Raw genomic sequence first — 17566 nt, forward strand, 5'->3', positions numbered from 1 at the left:
GCACAGGACAGAGTAGCATGGAGAGCTGCATCAAAACTGCCTCAGGACTGAAGACCACAAGAACAACTACAACAACAACAACAACAATGTTTCACATTTGAAAATTAGTCTACATGCAAAACCTGCTACTCTTATCTCCTCCTTTTTGTTCATTTCTTCTACTTGAAATAAACACGGACCTAGACTAATAGAAGGTGTGTCATTGACAAAGCAAAAATCTTTCTTCATATTAGGGTGATATAAAATATTTGATGTATTGCTTTATATGTTAAAATGCTTCCTAACATTCTAGCGACCACAGTCAGGTCGAATTTGTACGCAATAAATTCAGTGGAACATCACTGTTAAGTGTTTGGTCAGGCACGAATCTACAGAGGAATGGAGCAAGCCCTATTGATGCCTTTAACTGTTTTTTAGTTCTGGCTCTCGGAAAGTTTTCTATGATCTCCAATTTCTTCTCCTCAGGCTCTACTCTTATCAGTGAGACGATGTGACCTATAAATTTTATCTACCTAACTGAGATTTTTCTAGGTTTGCCGTGATACCGGCGCCTAAAACTCTTAACTCCTTCTTTTTGTCCACTTCCTCTACTTCGAACAAACATAGGTCGAAGTTGCTATTACTATATAATGTACATAGAGAGCCAGTTCATCAATTAGGTCCGCATCTAATACTATGTCCAATGAGAAATACTCCAGCGCTAACAATTAAGACAAAGTGAAGTAACCTAAACCGCTAACTCCTACGTAAAAGAAAAAAAACAGCAGTACAGTGTTTCAGCTGTTCCACAGAATCTAAATAAAAGAACTCCTCCCAAACAGGTCATGAAGGCCCAAAGGTACCGACCAGCCACCGTGTGATCCTCAGCTCATAGGCGTCACTGGGTGGAGGTACAGAGGGCATGTGGTCAGCACACCGCACTCCCGGCCGTATGTCAGCTCCCGAGACCGAAACCACTACTTCTAAGTCAAGCAGCTCCTCAATTTGCCTCAAAAGGGCTGACAGCTCCCCACTTGCCAACAGCGCTCGGCAGACCAGATGGTCACCCATCCAAGTGCTAGCCCAACCCGACAGCGTTTAACTTCGGTGATCTGACGGGAACCGGTGTTACCACTGGGGCAAGGAAGTTGGCTCAATAACAGAATCTGTCAATAAAATATCTGAAATGTGTTACATTTAAATACTTTACCGCCAAAAAAGTTCTGTGGCTACTCCACGTTTTCTGGCTTAGTGGACACTGTCAGCATAATTTTGTTTATGTCTGTAGCATCTAAACTTCATTATACTTTTGCCCCTGGTTTCGCCACAGTGACTGAAGGACTGCTGTATGGCGAAAGAGACGGCTCTATGAATTTCCATTTTACCAGTTTTATTTATTAGTATGGTGCCATAAATGGGGTATTCTTTGACTGATTTTCAGATTCATTTGTGATTATAGTCACTGTTTTTTTATAATGTCCGTGTTATTTATGGAAGTGAATGTAGCGGCATTTATGAATGGATTACATACTAATTAGTTCAATACGTTTTGCAAAACGCAAACAATGTAATGGAAAAAATTGTAGGTAGTCTAGGTTAGGATGGATTTGGAGATACTTTTACTGGCCTATACCAGCTCCACAACTGTCAACTAGCATTCCATTTATGGTCAGTATTTCAAAAACACAACGAAGCTTTGACCACCCAGCAATAAATACACTCATCTAAAGTTTTCTAAAGCGCTTTGTTAAACCTCGTAAAAGAAAATCCCAAGTCTGGTACATAAAAACTATGATCCACCTTCATAATTGTAAATATAATGAAAAGTACTAGGACGGAATACCACACACATAACTCCAGAGATAGTTGAGCATAAAACCCCCAGTTTCATTCATCTTAAAGCTAAATCCTCGTTTTAGAACACCTAGTACAGTTATAACTGAAGTTATCTGTTAATCATTTATCGGGTCAATGTCTGGCATTTGTGACCAAACAAACTTCATTCCTTGTTTCTGGAGATATTGGACATTATATTTTATTCCTGAATTACTGCCTCTGCCACAAAAGCTCCCAGTTAGAGCTACATATGACTGACATTATTTCTCTTAGTTGCAGTTAGGTTAACAATTACAAATGAGCATTTGTTTGCATACCGATTTCTAATGTTTGTATTCCTTAGATCTACATTGTCACTAATATCAGTTCTGTTGTAGCAATAACTAATCGGCAAAACAACCCAGAACAGAGATGTCGTAAGGTACCGCATGTTCATACAGGCGAATAAAAGACTGATCGCCGATTTAATTTCAGAATTAATCCAGTAACATTCTTGATATATTTGAAAACACTAATGATTTTCCAGATAAACGATAGCGGTTGATTTTGCCCAATCAGATTTAACACATTTTTTCATTAACAACTGAAAGTTGCAACAGCTTCGGCAACAGTTGCGCAAGAAAGTGGGCACCACATGGTGCCATCAAGCATAAATTGGATAGACCCTTACCACCAAACATTATATACTAAACACCCCACTGAGACCCAGAAGAAAGCTGTAAAGCTTTCGGTGTATGAGTTGTCACAGTGGTCACAGTACACCAAGTCTGCGATAACTGCTTATTTCTTTGTACATGGGTTGGTATAATAGCACCACAAAATGTCTTCTGTGGCACTTCTCAATATCGTACATACACCCTTTATTGGTCCTGGTCTTTCAGAAAAAAAAAAAAAAACATTTATGTATGCAGTCAACAACTGATTAGTTTACCTTGCTGCTTGGTGGTCAAGTATTCAGATTCTTTCACTTTGGAACGTAACAAGTTAACCTTCCCAGGTAAGTCATCGTTTTCTGTTTTTCGGTAATAATATTCTCTCTTTCATAAGTAGCTGCTAATTTGCAGTATATTTTCCCACTTGTATGTCACCTAGATACCTTGACTATATTTGCCGTGTATCTCCTTTGCTTTAACCATCTCCAATGCTATTCCTTTCTCCTCTTATCTCAGTGGTGAATTCTCCACCTGTGAGGTCAATCTTAGCCATCCTCTTGCGCAGGAACACACAGCTCAGGATACAAATCACCATCAGTCCCGTCGCTACCAGAAAAATGGACAACAGGGTTTCTTTTCCAGTTATCATCTCCAGCTGGTGAAATGAGAACCAAAAGCAACTGTCTCCTTGCAGTTTGTACCGGAAATGTAGGCCATTCATGGGCCTGACTTATCGTCTCGGAAAAATCATAAAACATTAACGGATACTCCTAAGTCTATAAATAGGTTCACCGGTGTGCCTAATACTTTTGCCTCAACCACAGCTTGCACTTCTTACCGGTCAGACATCTACACGTTCGAGCTACGGTCAACAGTACTCGTTGTATACCAGTGCCCTCGTTGTAGCTCAACACGTCTACATTTACGTTTTTAATCAGTGTTATTAGGAGTATCCTCACTTCATCCTACTGCTGATAATGGAGAGTGTGTTGCTGTTGGGTCTAGATTGTTGATTGTGAGTACCTGGATGGCTATCGTCCCTCTACTGTCCTTACATGGTGTTTTGGTTTTTCCAAGCCTGAAGGTTTTTAGTTGAAGCTTGTTATTGGTTACTATTGTCAATTGTAGTCGTATTATTTTTATTTGCAGGTGGCCCTTGATTTCTGTTCCTCTGCACTGATTACCCTTTGCATTTGGTTTCTTGTACTCCTCTATTGAGTATCACCATTGTAACTTGCATTCAATCTATCATGATGCCTACATTTTCTGTGAAATTGAGGATGTCCGCTTGCATTTGGTGATCTTCCACTATTTTGGTTACAATAATTCTCTCTAAAATTTTCAATATTATTGTGGTTGGGTGAATTGTTCCTACTTTCATGTTTACACAGGAGCGAAAGACTATTACAGTGTTCATTGCATTGTTTCATATAGTTCTGTATTAGATCTGTTGAGACTAACAAGGGAAAAGAGTGTTAAAAATAATGCTCAGGCATATTGATCAGTTTTTCATTGAGGTTATTCGGCAATCGTGCTATTAGTAGGCGAATCACATCACTGTTACAGATCGTTTCGTCCAAATACACAGTCTTGTCTAAGTATCTTTCAAAGTTTTTATGTAGGTTCCATTGCCTAGGATTGTACGCTTTGAAACTGTACACCTTTTTATTAGCCGACGCTGAACGCAGAGTGTCCAATATTTAGGCAGAAATGCCTTATGAAAAGATTCACAAGTGTAACTGCTGTCGGCGGTCTCTGTCGCCCACAGCGTTGCTTCACCTTGAATTTACGATGATAGAAAGTGAATTTTTTTTCTTTTTGGAGCCATACACTAGACATGTTTTGACAGAGCGACTCATTATGAGCTTCTTAAATGAAAGATATGCTAACTTGTGTGTGTTTGTTTATAATACATTAGAACGGGTACACTAAGTTCTCGATTCGTCGTATTTGTTTATGATTTGGCTCCATTGACACATTATGCGAAAGGGCAATACTCGGACACAGACCATAATAAGAAATTCATCTCTTCATGTATGGGTCCATAGCCTCAGTGTGTTACCTAAATGCGGGAACCTTTTCAATCACCATAGGCTGCCAGTTTTATTCATTTAATGCGCCATGCATACAAATGACATTAACGGTCAGTTTCTGCTTTAGATCATTGATGTATAATGCCTGTGATGTATGTGACACATTTCAAGTACAGATTTCTCAACACGTCACGTTGGCGGAAACCGCACTTAAAGCTACTTTACTATTCCTCGATGTACATTTAACAGCATATCCTATACTTTCCACACTCATGCATAGACATAACTCATCTGTTTTTCAGGTACGAGTGAGGAAAATCACACAGTATTCTGCTATACGAACCGGTCTAACAATTAAAAGGAATTTGAAACTGCCACATAATGTTGGTGTATTGTTGCGCGAGGGCTAGTAAGTTAGCTGTCAGTATGTTGCCAGATCCATTCTTTTACTGCACCATGCATATAAATTACATTAACATCTGCTTATTCTCCGAAGTGGTAACCAATAATATCTTTCTGTCAGAGTTATAAGTTCTTTGAGGGGTTCGTTGATGCCTGCACATCATCCTCTATCGCAGTGTGTGCTGACTGCAAGTTTTGCACTTGAATTGCTAAACATTGACTAAAATTGGCAGATATTTCTAAGCTCTCCTTTCATTTTAGCTACTTCATTTTCAATTTTGTCTCGTTCTTCTTTTGTTTAAGTAACTAAGGTTTGGCCACATTTGGTTAACTTCTGCCCTAATTCCCTGTCGCGTTTCTGTCACAGTCCGTTAGTTTCTACTCTAATTGCCTATCCTGTTCTGTTTGTCTTTGTTCATGTTCTCTCTCCTTTTCTCCCTGTATCTTCTAGGTGCCTATCACGTTCTCTCTCCGTTTCTTCGAGTTCCCTCAAAATTTCTATAACAGGATGTGATATACAGATGACCATATAGGCGCAGTCTCTAACTGTGCTTAGTTCAACTTTCACTGACTTGGGTTCTACATGAGCAGCTACTTCCGTTCTTTGACTATCAGCAGGTCAAACTGCCTGTTCCCTCTCCATGCTATCTGCTCGCAGAATTGCATTTGCCGAAGCTACACTGTCATTTCCACCATTGCTCACGTCAGGAATATTCTCTAGTGACAATATGCCTGAACTAGCTTCGAATTCTATTTTTCTACCTAGCTTTAACATAAGTGATTATATATTGAAATATTTCGCACTCTACACTTGCACAAATACTATAATCGCATAAGTGAAGACACAGTCACTATATGGAAGATATAACAGAAATTTGACTGTAGAATCTCAACAGAAACATTCCAGATTGTTTGCATATACAAGATAGTAAAAGATCTCGCTTCCTTGTGTTTGAGATGTCTGTATGTTTTCACTGAGGATTCAAATGCTAATCAACTTGAAAATTTACTATACACCACGAACAATCTGATGTACTATAACTTCCAGTTTCACACAAGTTTAAAAGAGCGTGCGTGCACTATTGTACTTGCCTTTTTATATACATCCTTTCATATTTCCCTCTATTATTGTAATTTTCCCAAAATTCCGTAAGCTCTCCTCAAGGATATTTGTATTATATGTTCGTTTTCTTCATAGATAAATTACCGCTTTTTTCTCTTACATCTAAGAGAAAATTCATAATAATTAGTGCATAAAATACATAAATACATACATTTGTACAAATTACTATTTATATTTTATGTTTTACATACATTCGTGCCCCCTGCGTTACTGGGCGCCAGTCATACTGTCCCTCGACTTTATGTGGGTATCTCTTTTTACTTTTAAAGTAAGTACGCACGTATGCGACAGAGAGGATCCCAAGCACTAACGAAAAAATTGAAAAATTATTTAATTATTCTTTCTGTTAAATTAGATAGTAATCTCTTATTTTCAATGCTTTAGGGTCTGAAATAAAGTTCACGAATAAAATTCGAAGTGAAACTTTGTTCTATCCTTACGTAAGTACACGTTAAATCTATTACAAAAATACTGATTAGGAAACGGAAAAATTTCTTTAAATTATGTTACTATCAATCGTTAATACGCTGAAAATCAAATTATGTAATTTACATCATGCCAAACTAAGCAACAGCGTTATTATTCCTCCAGGCTGCAGTCTTAATTCAGGTATGAAAGTGCTTAAGTATTTGACACGGAGGGTGTAATATTTACATAAATAGCCACATAAGTAATGCTTAATACATATATTGTTTCTCCCATTCCAGACCTGTAACGACAGTGTAAGTAATAAGCTTGTGCTCTCGGCGACATCCAGAGTAGTTCTTTAACGTCCAGTCTTATTCATCATTTCACAAAGAAGACCTCATAGTTTATTACACAATGTACTATGCAGATGCATTGCAACACGCAGTTCACTCTCCACCTAGATAACTTAAAACAATTTTACAATTAATCTACAGAAACAGCGTTTATCGCATTTTCATAGCAACAAGTGTTAACCGCAATAATGATATGTCACACGTGATGTTCTTCACTGTGATGCGTTTAGCATGTTACGTTATTTGTTGTGTTCAGCTATTTGGAGACGCTCTACGCAGTGTGAAAGCATCTCAATCAACTTGTAAAATTTTTGACAAAGCGGCTCATTATTAGCTTCATAAATACAAAGTATGCCGAATTGTGGTGTGCATAATTATAATACACTAGAACGGGTATACTAAGTTCTCGATTCGTCGGATTTGTTTATGATTTGGCCCTACCGGTAGATTATGAAAAGGGGCAATACTCTGACACAAACCATAATACGAAATTCATCTGTTCATGTACGGCTCTATAGCCTCAACTTATTACCTAAATGAAGGAATCATTTCAGTCACCAGAGACTGCCAGTTTTATTCCTTTAATGCATCATGCATATAAATTACATTAACGGAGAGTTTTGGCTTCAGGTCATTTTCAGAAGTGTAATGCTGGCGATGTATGTCACATTTAAAAAAACTCGTTTCATATTGTGTGTAGGCAGTCACTTCCCCTCAAATACATTTGTCGAATATTACAAATGTAGTTTCGCATGTAATAATCAGTTTACAAGTACAACTTGCACAGCTCGTCACGTAGGTGGAGACCGTACTGAGAGTTGCTTTACTAGTCCTCGATATACGTATAACACATACCCCGTACTTTACACACTCATACGTAAACACTCACTTATTTATCAAGTTTGAGTTCGGGAATGTACACAGTATGCCGTTAAAAGTATGTGCGAGGGTTAGTAAATTAGCTGTCAGTAAAGTTTTCACCTAGATGACGTGTTGTGAAAGTTGTGCCTGTAAACTGACAGGTATGAGCAAAACTATATTTGTAATATTCGACAAATGTATATGTGGGGAAGCGCCTACCCGATATTGCAGGAAACGAGTTTTTGACATGTGACACATGCATCACCAGCTTTATACATCTGAAAATGATCTAAAGCCGAAGTGTGCTGTTAACGTGATTTATATTACTGATGCATTAAGGAATAAAACTGGCAACCGATGGTGGTTAAAATGGTTCCATTATTTAGCGTTCCATGAATAAAACTGACACAGTAGGTAAGAAGGCAGTAATTCTATTTATTTGAAAGAAGCAGCAAGGTACTGATGAGAAGAATCTAAGGAACAGAATTTCATATGAAAGTAAGTCTAAAATGGACTCGCGAAATCGGATTCAGATGGTAGTGAATGATGCTGAAAATAAATTTAGCAGGTAATACGTTCACCATTTTAGTTTTATGCTTTTTACAAGAAACTAAGATATGTGTAGTGTGCCGAAAAATTTCTGCAAAAGCTTATCTCTGATTTACATATACATCAATAAAACGGAATATCTGTGAACGTCGTCTGCTAAATGGAATTGCTGCATATAAGGTTTTCTCTCTCTCTCTCTCCCTTTTTTGGGAGGCACTGTAAAAGTAAATTAATTTAGCAGAAAATGAGTACAGCACGTAGCGTATGGGAAAGAATTTTCTGCAAGTACTGTCCATTAGAAATGTTATGAATGCTGTAGGAAGTTGACAAAGTCTTTATATACAAACACCATTCTATGGGATATAATGTTACGTCTCGTTAACAAATAGTTGCTATTACAGTTACCTCTTCTTTCTTTATTGAACTAATCGCATAAGTGCGAACATTAATTTCACTTTCTTGTGTATGTAGATGAAAATCTGACTTGAAGATTGGTTAGACAGCACATTTCATACATACAGCATGCCTGTCAGGAAACAGAATCTTAATAGGAAGCAATATATCGACACTGAATGTATGCTAACTTGGGGATTTTACGGTACATCACTCAGCGACGTAGACCGCTCAAATGTGATCACAGCTACAATTCCACAAATTGCTGTCATTAAACGGTATAGCTCAGCAGTTAAAGGGGGAAGGTACCCTATAGCAAGGCTGTCAGAGAGAGAGACCTCGTCCCTCATGCAGTTGCAATATGGTAAGAAGTTCAGATTATGAATATAATCGTCAAGTTGCCATTATTCAACAGCAAAATAAGTCGACTTCGTAAAGAGGCTGCTAGAAAGACGCCCTACAAACGTGTGGAGTGATACCGCTGAAATTGCACTGTGCAATTATTGACGTTTGACGTGGCTACACTGCACTCTGCAACATCGGTTGACGCAACATTGCGTTTCCGCGTGTCGCGGTGGCTAGAGCTCAGGGTTTAGTGTTTAGATACAATGTATCGCTATTCGTCGAAGAGCGCGTGTTTCTTGTGAAACATAGACTTAATGGCTCCATTTACACGTGTCAGCGAACGTTGTTGAACGGCTTAGTGAGCAGCATGTACCATCTAAATGCTGTATACAAAAGTTACTGAACAAGTTGGAGAGCAGTGGAATGGAGTAGGATCTTCAAGGCGGGGGTCGCACGCCATTATCGGAAGTAAAAGTGACTGACGGGAAACAACGATTGTTGGTTTCTCCTGCAAAGTCTGTTCGCATTTTATCTCATGAATGTGAAATGTCACTGAACACATGTCACACAGCTGCGAAGAAACCCGGCATGTATCCGTACAGGTCTGCAGTCGTTCAGGTATTTTGTGACAATGACAAACAGAGAGGCATTATATTTTGAAGCTGGTTTCAGCAGTTTATTGCTCAGAGGCAACGAATATATCAGTGTACATGGGGAGGCGTGGTTGCACCTATGTAAAATCTCAGAACACACATTTTTGGTGTAATGGAAATCGACATGCACTGATCGAGCTACCCCTCCACTCTCAATAGATTGGCGTGTTCTGTATAATATCACAGCGTCGTATCATCAGACCAATTTTTTTCGAGTTTGTTGTGCAGCTTACATCTAAATGTTCTGGGACTTAAAGAACCAGAAGGACGATGAAAAACTTGCCCTCGGCTGCTACCAACTGGATGGCGTCATTGACTCATGTCTCGGGCAGTTGTAGCCGACAGACACAGATGCATCAACAGGGAAGTAACCGCTTTTGTGACATTTATGAGTTCCTAACCGCGAGCGAAGTTTATTATATCATCTGAGTGCCTTAATAGTTTAGTTTCTTGAGTTTTGCTTTAAAAGTTTAGTTTTTGAGTTTCTATGTGTACATTTAATGTCTAGTAGCCACAGTTCTCGCGTTTTCGTTTGCGTGGGAAAGTAAACAGATTTTGTGACATATTACAAGTTCCTAATCATGGCAAATTATTTAGTTTCACCTGAGTGGTTCGGTAGTAAGGTTTTTGAATATCTGTGTATTACTAGACACAGTTTGTGCGTTTTCTTCAGGGTCTACAGTAGAAGTGCGCAGTACGACCCGACAGGGACTGCGATTGTTGTATGCGGATGCGAGCCGAGTTGGTGACACTTCGCTCGTAGCTTCAAGCTGTGATGGCTTTGGTTACAAAGCTTGAGGCTACAGTGCATGGGAACCACTGTTGTGGGCCGGCCATGGTGATCCAATGGACGTCCAGCACGTTAAAGTCATCCGATCGGGACTCACTGATGGCCAACCCAGTTACAGCTCGCACAGAGGCTGACCCCTCAGGAGGTCGCTCTAGGGCGAAGCAGGTGGCGAAAGACTTCCCAGGCGGCGCACGTAAGGCCTCCTCGGTTTGTCGGACAAACAAGTCCCAGGTGCTGTCTGTGGCTGACACTCTCGCTGAGCCAGATGCTGTCGCCTGTCCTGCTTCAGAGGAAAGCACTCAGCCTGGAAGAGTCGGGCAATCACAGAGGGTAGGATTACTGGTAGTTGGGAGCTCCCACATTAGTCGCGTTATCGGGCCCCTTAGGGACTTGACTGAGAAGAAGGATAAGAAAACCAATGTGCACTCCGTGTGCATACAGGGTGGAGTCATTCTAGATGTGGAAAGGGTCCTCCCAGATGCCATGAATATCACAGGGTGGATGCAGGTGGATGCTCACATCTGTACCAATTATGTGTGTCACTTTGGATCAGAAGAAATTCTCTCTGGTTTCGAGCGGCTAACAGAAGTGGTAATGGCTGCCAGTCTTGCTTGCAAGACGAAAGCAGAGCTGACCATTGGCAGCATTGTCGACAGGACCGGTTGCGGACCTCTGGTACAGAGCCGAGTGGAGGGTCTGAATCAGGGAATTCTGCGACCGTGTAGGCTGCAGATTCCCCGACTTGCACAAAAGTGTGGTTGGGTTTCGGGTTCAGCTGAATAGGTCAGGTGTCCACTATACGCAGGAGGTGGCTACACGGGTGGCAGGGGCTGTGTGGCGTGAACTGGGTGCTTTTTCAGGTTAGACGCTCGCGGGAAAACACAACAAGTCACAGAGGGTGCAGGCTGAACACAGGAAGAACGTAGAAACAGGAACCATTGGCATAACAGTTGTAAATTGTGGTAGCTGTGTTGCGAAATTACTAGAGCTCCAAGCACTATTAGAAAGCACTGATACTGAAGTCGTCATAGGCACTGAAAGCTGGCTAAAGCCGGATATAAGCTCAGCCTAAACGCAGCCGAAATTTTTGCGGAGAATCTAGTGGTGTTCCGAAAGGATAGGCTAATCACGATTGGCGGTGGCCTGTTTGTTGCTGTTGGAGATATTTTAACTTGTAGCGAAATTGAAGTAGATACTTCCTGTGAGTTAGCACGGACGGAGGTCATTGTTGGCTACCTGAATAAAATAATAATGGGATCCCTTTACCGACCTCCCAATTCAGACGATACAGTTGCTAGGAGGTTCAAAGAAAACTTGAGTTGCATTTCAAACACGAACCCGTCTCATACAATAATACTTGGTGGTGACTTTAATTTACCCTCGATATGTTGAGAAAATATATGTTTAATTCAGGAGATATGCATAAAATATCGTACGAAACTGTCCTACACGCATTCTCTGAAGCCGGCCGGAGTGACCCAGTGGTTCTAGCCGCTTCAGTCTGGAACCGCGTGACCGCTACGGTCGCAGGTTCGAATCCTGCCTCGGGCATGGATGTGTGTGATGGCCTTAGGTTAGTTAGGTTTAAGCAGTTCTAAGTTCAATGGGACTGATTACCTCAGATGTTAAGTCCCATAGTGCTCAGAGCCATTTGAACCATTCTCTGAAAAATATTTCGAGCAATTCGTTCATGAGCCCACGCGAATAGTAAACGGTTTAGAAAACACACATGACCTCTTAGTAACAAATAATCCTGAGTTAATAACGAGCATCACAACCGATTCAGGGATCAGTGAACACAGGGTTTTCGTAGCGAGACTGAATATTGTAACCCCAAATCCTCGAAAAATAAGCTAAAAATGTACCTATACAAAATAGGAGATAAAAATTCACTTGACGAATTCCTGTGCGATAATCTCCACTCAACCCAAATTAGTACTATAAATGTAGACCTGATGTAACTTAAATTCAAAAAAATAGTATCGGCAGCAATTGAGAGATTTATACCAAATAAGTCAACAAACTACGGAGCTGACCCTCCTTAGTACACAAAACGGGTTAGAACACTGATGCAGAAACAACGAAACAAACATGCCACAGTTAAACAGACGCAAAATCCCCAAGATTGGGGATCATTTACAGAAGCTCGAAATTTTGCGCAGACTTCAATAAGAGCACTAATCTTCAGGCAACAAGTGGCCCATTGGAACCATCCGACCGCCGTGTCATCCTCAACTGAGAAAGCGGTTAGGAGGGGCGTGTGGTCAGCGCACCGCTCTCCTGGTCGTTGTGATTTGACCGTATCCGCTACTATTCAGTCGAGTGGCTCCTCAATTGGCGTCACGAATCTGAGTGCACCCTGATAAACAGCAACAGCGGATGGTGGCTGGATCGTCACCAATCCAAGTGCCGGCCACGCCTGACAGCGCTTAACTTCGGTGATCGCACGGGAACTGGTGTATCCACTGCAACAAGGCCGTTCCTGCTGACTTTAATGCGAGATGTTTATAATAGTTTCCACAACGAAACTTTGTCTCGAAACCTGGTAGAAAATCCAAAGACATTCTGGTTGTGTATGGAGTACGTTAGCGGCAAGATTCAGTCAATGCCTTCTCTGCACGGAGGCAATGGAGATACTATCGACGACAGTGCTGCCAAATGAAACACCCCCGTTTAATTCTTTTATTGGGTTTTGTGTAATTTACCGAAGCCGCCAAACTGTTAATTATTATGCTTATATGACCCTGTGCTTAATGGATGAAAGGCTACCGTTTTTTCTGCTGTGGTTTCGGGAGTGTTTCAACCGAATGCGGCTGTTCTGAGACTGAATAGTGGAATGATTGAAAGTTTGTCTATCATTAAGGACCATATAGGTTGCGATCAACAGACTGAAATTTCCTACTAACACACAAATGCTGAGGCCGTTGCTACCTTCGCCTTACACGTATAATCACAGTTATATCTTTTTATTGGTTGTTGATTTTCAGTACTTCGTCACACGCAATGATGGTGGTTAACATTCACAACAATCCTCACTGCATTCCATGGTTGTTGCTGGCCGACGCGGTTGACGCGAAACTCGTAATTCGGCACTTGTCGCTTTCTGTTTCATATCACTCGCGAATCGGTATTAGTGAGGTTCAACCCCACGATGATGAGGGGGACGTGCTCACTGGTTATACTCCGGTGAATTTTTCCATTCACAACTCACTCGACCACCATTCTTGCCCGTCTCTCCAACACTACTTCTCACTCGACACTCCCCAATGCTATTGCTCGCTCAACACTTGTCTCACTGCCTCCTGCAGCGCTCGACAATCGACTCCTGTCAACTATCGACTTGAGCGTTGGATACTAGCATCTATGTTCGTGGGATCACGACTATATGTTCCACAGCCTCCTCCAATTTCACTTGCCTGTTTCCCAATTTACCAATACTGACTTGGCACTGCTGCTGTACTTGTACCACATCTTTAATCTGTTGGTCTTGGTGTGTTTCAATTTCTTGTAGTCTCCCTTCTAATTCAGTTTTGACACCCTCAACATCTTCCTCAGCTTCTCCAATTATCTCTGTCTTCATATTGTCCATCTCTTCTCGGAGTTGATCCACCTTCACCTGTAGCTTGTCATCTCTCTCCTGAAGAGTTATTCTCATCTGTTCCTCGAATTCCTGTAGTCCTTTCCTTAAGCTTTCTTGGTTTTTTTGGAACATCTCTGCTATCCTTTTCTTGATATCTTTGTTTTCTTTCTTGATTTCGTCATTTCCCCCTTCTATTCGCTTGCTGATTTCTTGTAGCATCTCTCCCATATCCTTGTTGATTTCTTGGAGCGCCTTAAGTATTACTGACTGCAATTCTCCATCCTCAAGACTCAGTTCGTTTCTAATCGGTTTTACCGGTGTCTTAGGATAATCGGTTGAAAGACCCAATGGGCTGTCCATTGACATTCCACTACTGCCAATTCCTGACTCATCCTTGTCCTCCTGAACTATAACCATTTTTCTAACCACCTCCTCCTCAACCTTTTCTTTCAATTCAGGATCCTTTCTAACTATTCACTATGCACAGATAAGAAAAAGATATAAAATAAAATTAAAATAACCTCCTAGTCACCCAAACACTTACTAATTAGCTAATAACGAAATAATCCTTCACTGTATTAGGTTAACGCAGACTGGCAAAATAGACCTCTCTATTGAACACCATAAATTACAGAAGCCTACCCAGATCAAACATGAATGACCGCATATATACACAAATCTTGAAGTAACACACACATGACTTAGAAGACACATAAACATGTAATTTACAATACTAATGCAAATGAGACACTATTCTGTGCTGTACAGCACGAAAACATGCGCATATAGCATACCATGTTTGAGAGCAAATTCGCAAGGAAATGTTTAAAAAAATATTGTTTTTATATTTTCTGCAATTGACAAATTTAATTTGAAGTTGCTTCCGCACTGTGAAGATAGTGCGATATTAATTAGTTTGGCGCCGGCAAATCGTCCTCACTCACTCCTCGACGCTCGTCGAAGTCGCGATGTTTTGACGTTTGAAGTCGCGCTGCTAGTCGCGGCAGCTGTCAGGCTATGCGTTGCTGTAGCTGGTGCCGTGTGCAAAGCGAAGCTCGCGGCGAATCGCGCTGACGCAGTCTCGTAGTTCGGTGGTTGGCGACGGGATGGAGCTGCTGTCACGTATTTCGTTGATCGGCGGGTAGGTGGCGCAGACGTCGTATACTTCGGGGGTTCGCCACTTGATGTCGAACTCCGCGTCGTCGTTGTTTCTACTCCAACCACTTGGCTCCGCTGTAGTCACCGGTCAGTGTGGTACATCTCTGCTGTCTAACTCCTTGATGCCGCGGCGTGTGGAACTTCTTCACTACTTCAGATGCTTCAGCTAGCCGCTCTCAGAGTCTGACTGACGTCATCCAACAATTGCGCCACAGTCAACTCAACACTCGCAAATGCGGTAAGAGTTTGTGGGTCCACATCAAATTGAGCGATTTACACCGTTCAAAAGATAATTTCGGATACAAAGTCACTTGAAAACAATCCCCTGATATTTTCGTAACGGAATTTTGGCGGGTTCACTCGCGATTATGCACAAACGCGCCTTTTCTTAGAGTATTAATTGTACAGTACTTCATGCAGGTTTTCGTGCCCATACTTCAATACATTGCTCATCAACACTGCTTTGGTCACTTGAACTTGTAAGCGATTTTAGTCTCGGTAACGACAGTACCCGATAATTCTTGCACTAAAATCATCCGATAAATGCCAATGTCTTTCCACTGAAACCAAAAATGATGCTTAATAAACCATTGTTCGGATCCGAAGATTGTAACTGTCCTTTTCACGGGAGCCAAGATGAAACACTCCCGTTTAATTCTTTTATTGGGTTTTGTGTAATTTACCGAAGCCGCCAAACAGTTAATTATTATGCTTATATAACCGTGTGCTTAATGGATGAAAGGCTACCGGTTTTTCTGCTGTGGTTTCGGGAGTACTTCAACCGAATGCGGCTGTTCTGAGACTGAATAGTGGAATGATTGAAAGTTTGTCTATTATTAAGGACCATAAAGGTTCCGATGTACAAACTGATATATGTTTCCTACTAACACACAAATGCTGAGGCCGTTGCTACCTTCGCCTTACACGTCTAATCACAGTTATATCTTTTTATTGGTTGTTGATTTTCAGTACTTTGTCAAACGCAATGATGATGGTTAACATTCACAACAATCCTCACTGCATTCCATGGTTGCTGCTGGCCGACGCGAAACACGTAATTCGGCACTTGTCACTTTCTGTTTCATATCACTCGCGAATCGGTATTAGTGAGGGTCAGCCCCACGACGATCGGGGGGACGTGCTCACTCGTCATACTCCGGTGAATTTTACCGTTTACAACTCACTCGACCACCACTCTTGCCCGTCTCTCCAACACTACTTCTCACTTGACACTCTCCAGTGCTACTGCTCGCTCAACACTTTTCTCACTGCCTCCTGCAGCGCTCGACAATCGACTCCTGTCAACTATCGACTTGAGCGTTGAATACTAGCATCTATGTTCTTGGGATCACGGATCCCTTACACAAAGCAGTGATACTAAACACAGCCTTCTGAAATGCCTTAACAAAAGAAGACGAAGTAAAAATCCAGAATTTGAATCAAGAAGAGCTGCGAACATGAGTAACGTAGACGTAAATATCTTCGGAGTAGTGAAGCAACTTAAATCACTTAATAAAAACAAGTCTTCTGGTCCACACTATATACCAATTAGGTTCCTTTCAGAGTATGCTAATGCATTAGGTCCATACGTAATCATCATATACAACCGTTCGCTCGACGAAAGATCCGTACCCAGAGACTGGAAAGTTGCCCAGGTCACACAAATATTCAAGAAAGGTAGTAGGAGTAATCCACTAAATTGCAGGGCCATATCGTTAACGTCGATATGGAGCAGGATTCTGGAACATATATTGTGTTCGTACAATATGAATTACCTCCGAGTAAGCGATCTATTGACACTCACTCACCGCCCGGTGTGGCCGAGTGGTTATAAGCGCTTCTGTCTGGAACCACGCTGCTCTCGGTCGCAGGTTCGAATCCTGCCTCGGCCACTGATGTGTGTGGTGTCCTTAGCTTAGGTTTAAGTAGTTCTAAGTCCAGGGGACTGATGACCTCAGATGTTAAGTGACATAGTGCTTAGAGCTATTTGAACCATTTTGGACAGACAGTGAACATGGATTTAGAAAACGTTCCTGTAAAACGTAACTAGCACTTTATTCACGGAAGAGTTTTGACACTGTACCACACAAGCGGCTTGTAGTGAAACTGCGTGCTTATGGATTATCGTCTAAGTTATGTGACTGGATTTGTGATTTCCTGTCAGAGAGGTTACACTTCGTAGTAAATGACGGAAAGTGATCGTGTAAAATAGAAGTAATTTCTGGCGTTGTCCAAGGTAGTATTATAGGCCCTTTGCTGATTCTTATCTATATAGACGATTTGGGAGACAGTCTGAGCTGCCGTCTTCGGTTGTTTGCAGATGACGCTGTCGTTTATCGACTAATAAAGTCATCAGAAGAACAAACCAAACTGCAAAACCATTTAGAAAAGACATCTGAATGGTGCTAAAAGTGGCAGTTGACCCTAAATAGCTAAAAGTTTTAGGTCAT

General features: G+C 41.2%; 1 pseudogene; it reads right to left on the reverse strand.

Annotated features, from left to right (window-relative positions):
• Window positions 1-1014: 1014 nt before the first annotated feature.
• Window positions 1015-1132, reverse strand: LOC124616827 (annotated as a pseudogene).
• Window positions 1133-17566: the final 16434 nt, after the last annotated feature.

Source organism: Schistocerca americana, chromosome 5 (genome assembly GCF_021461395.2).
Source record: "Schistocerca americana isolate TAMUIC-IGC-003095 chromosome 5, iqSchAmer2.1, whole genome shotgun sequence".
Lineage (NCBI taxonomy): Eukaryota > Metazoa > Arthropoda > Insecta > Orthoptera > Acrididae > Schistocerca > Schistocerca americana.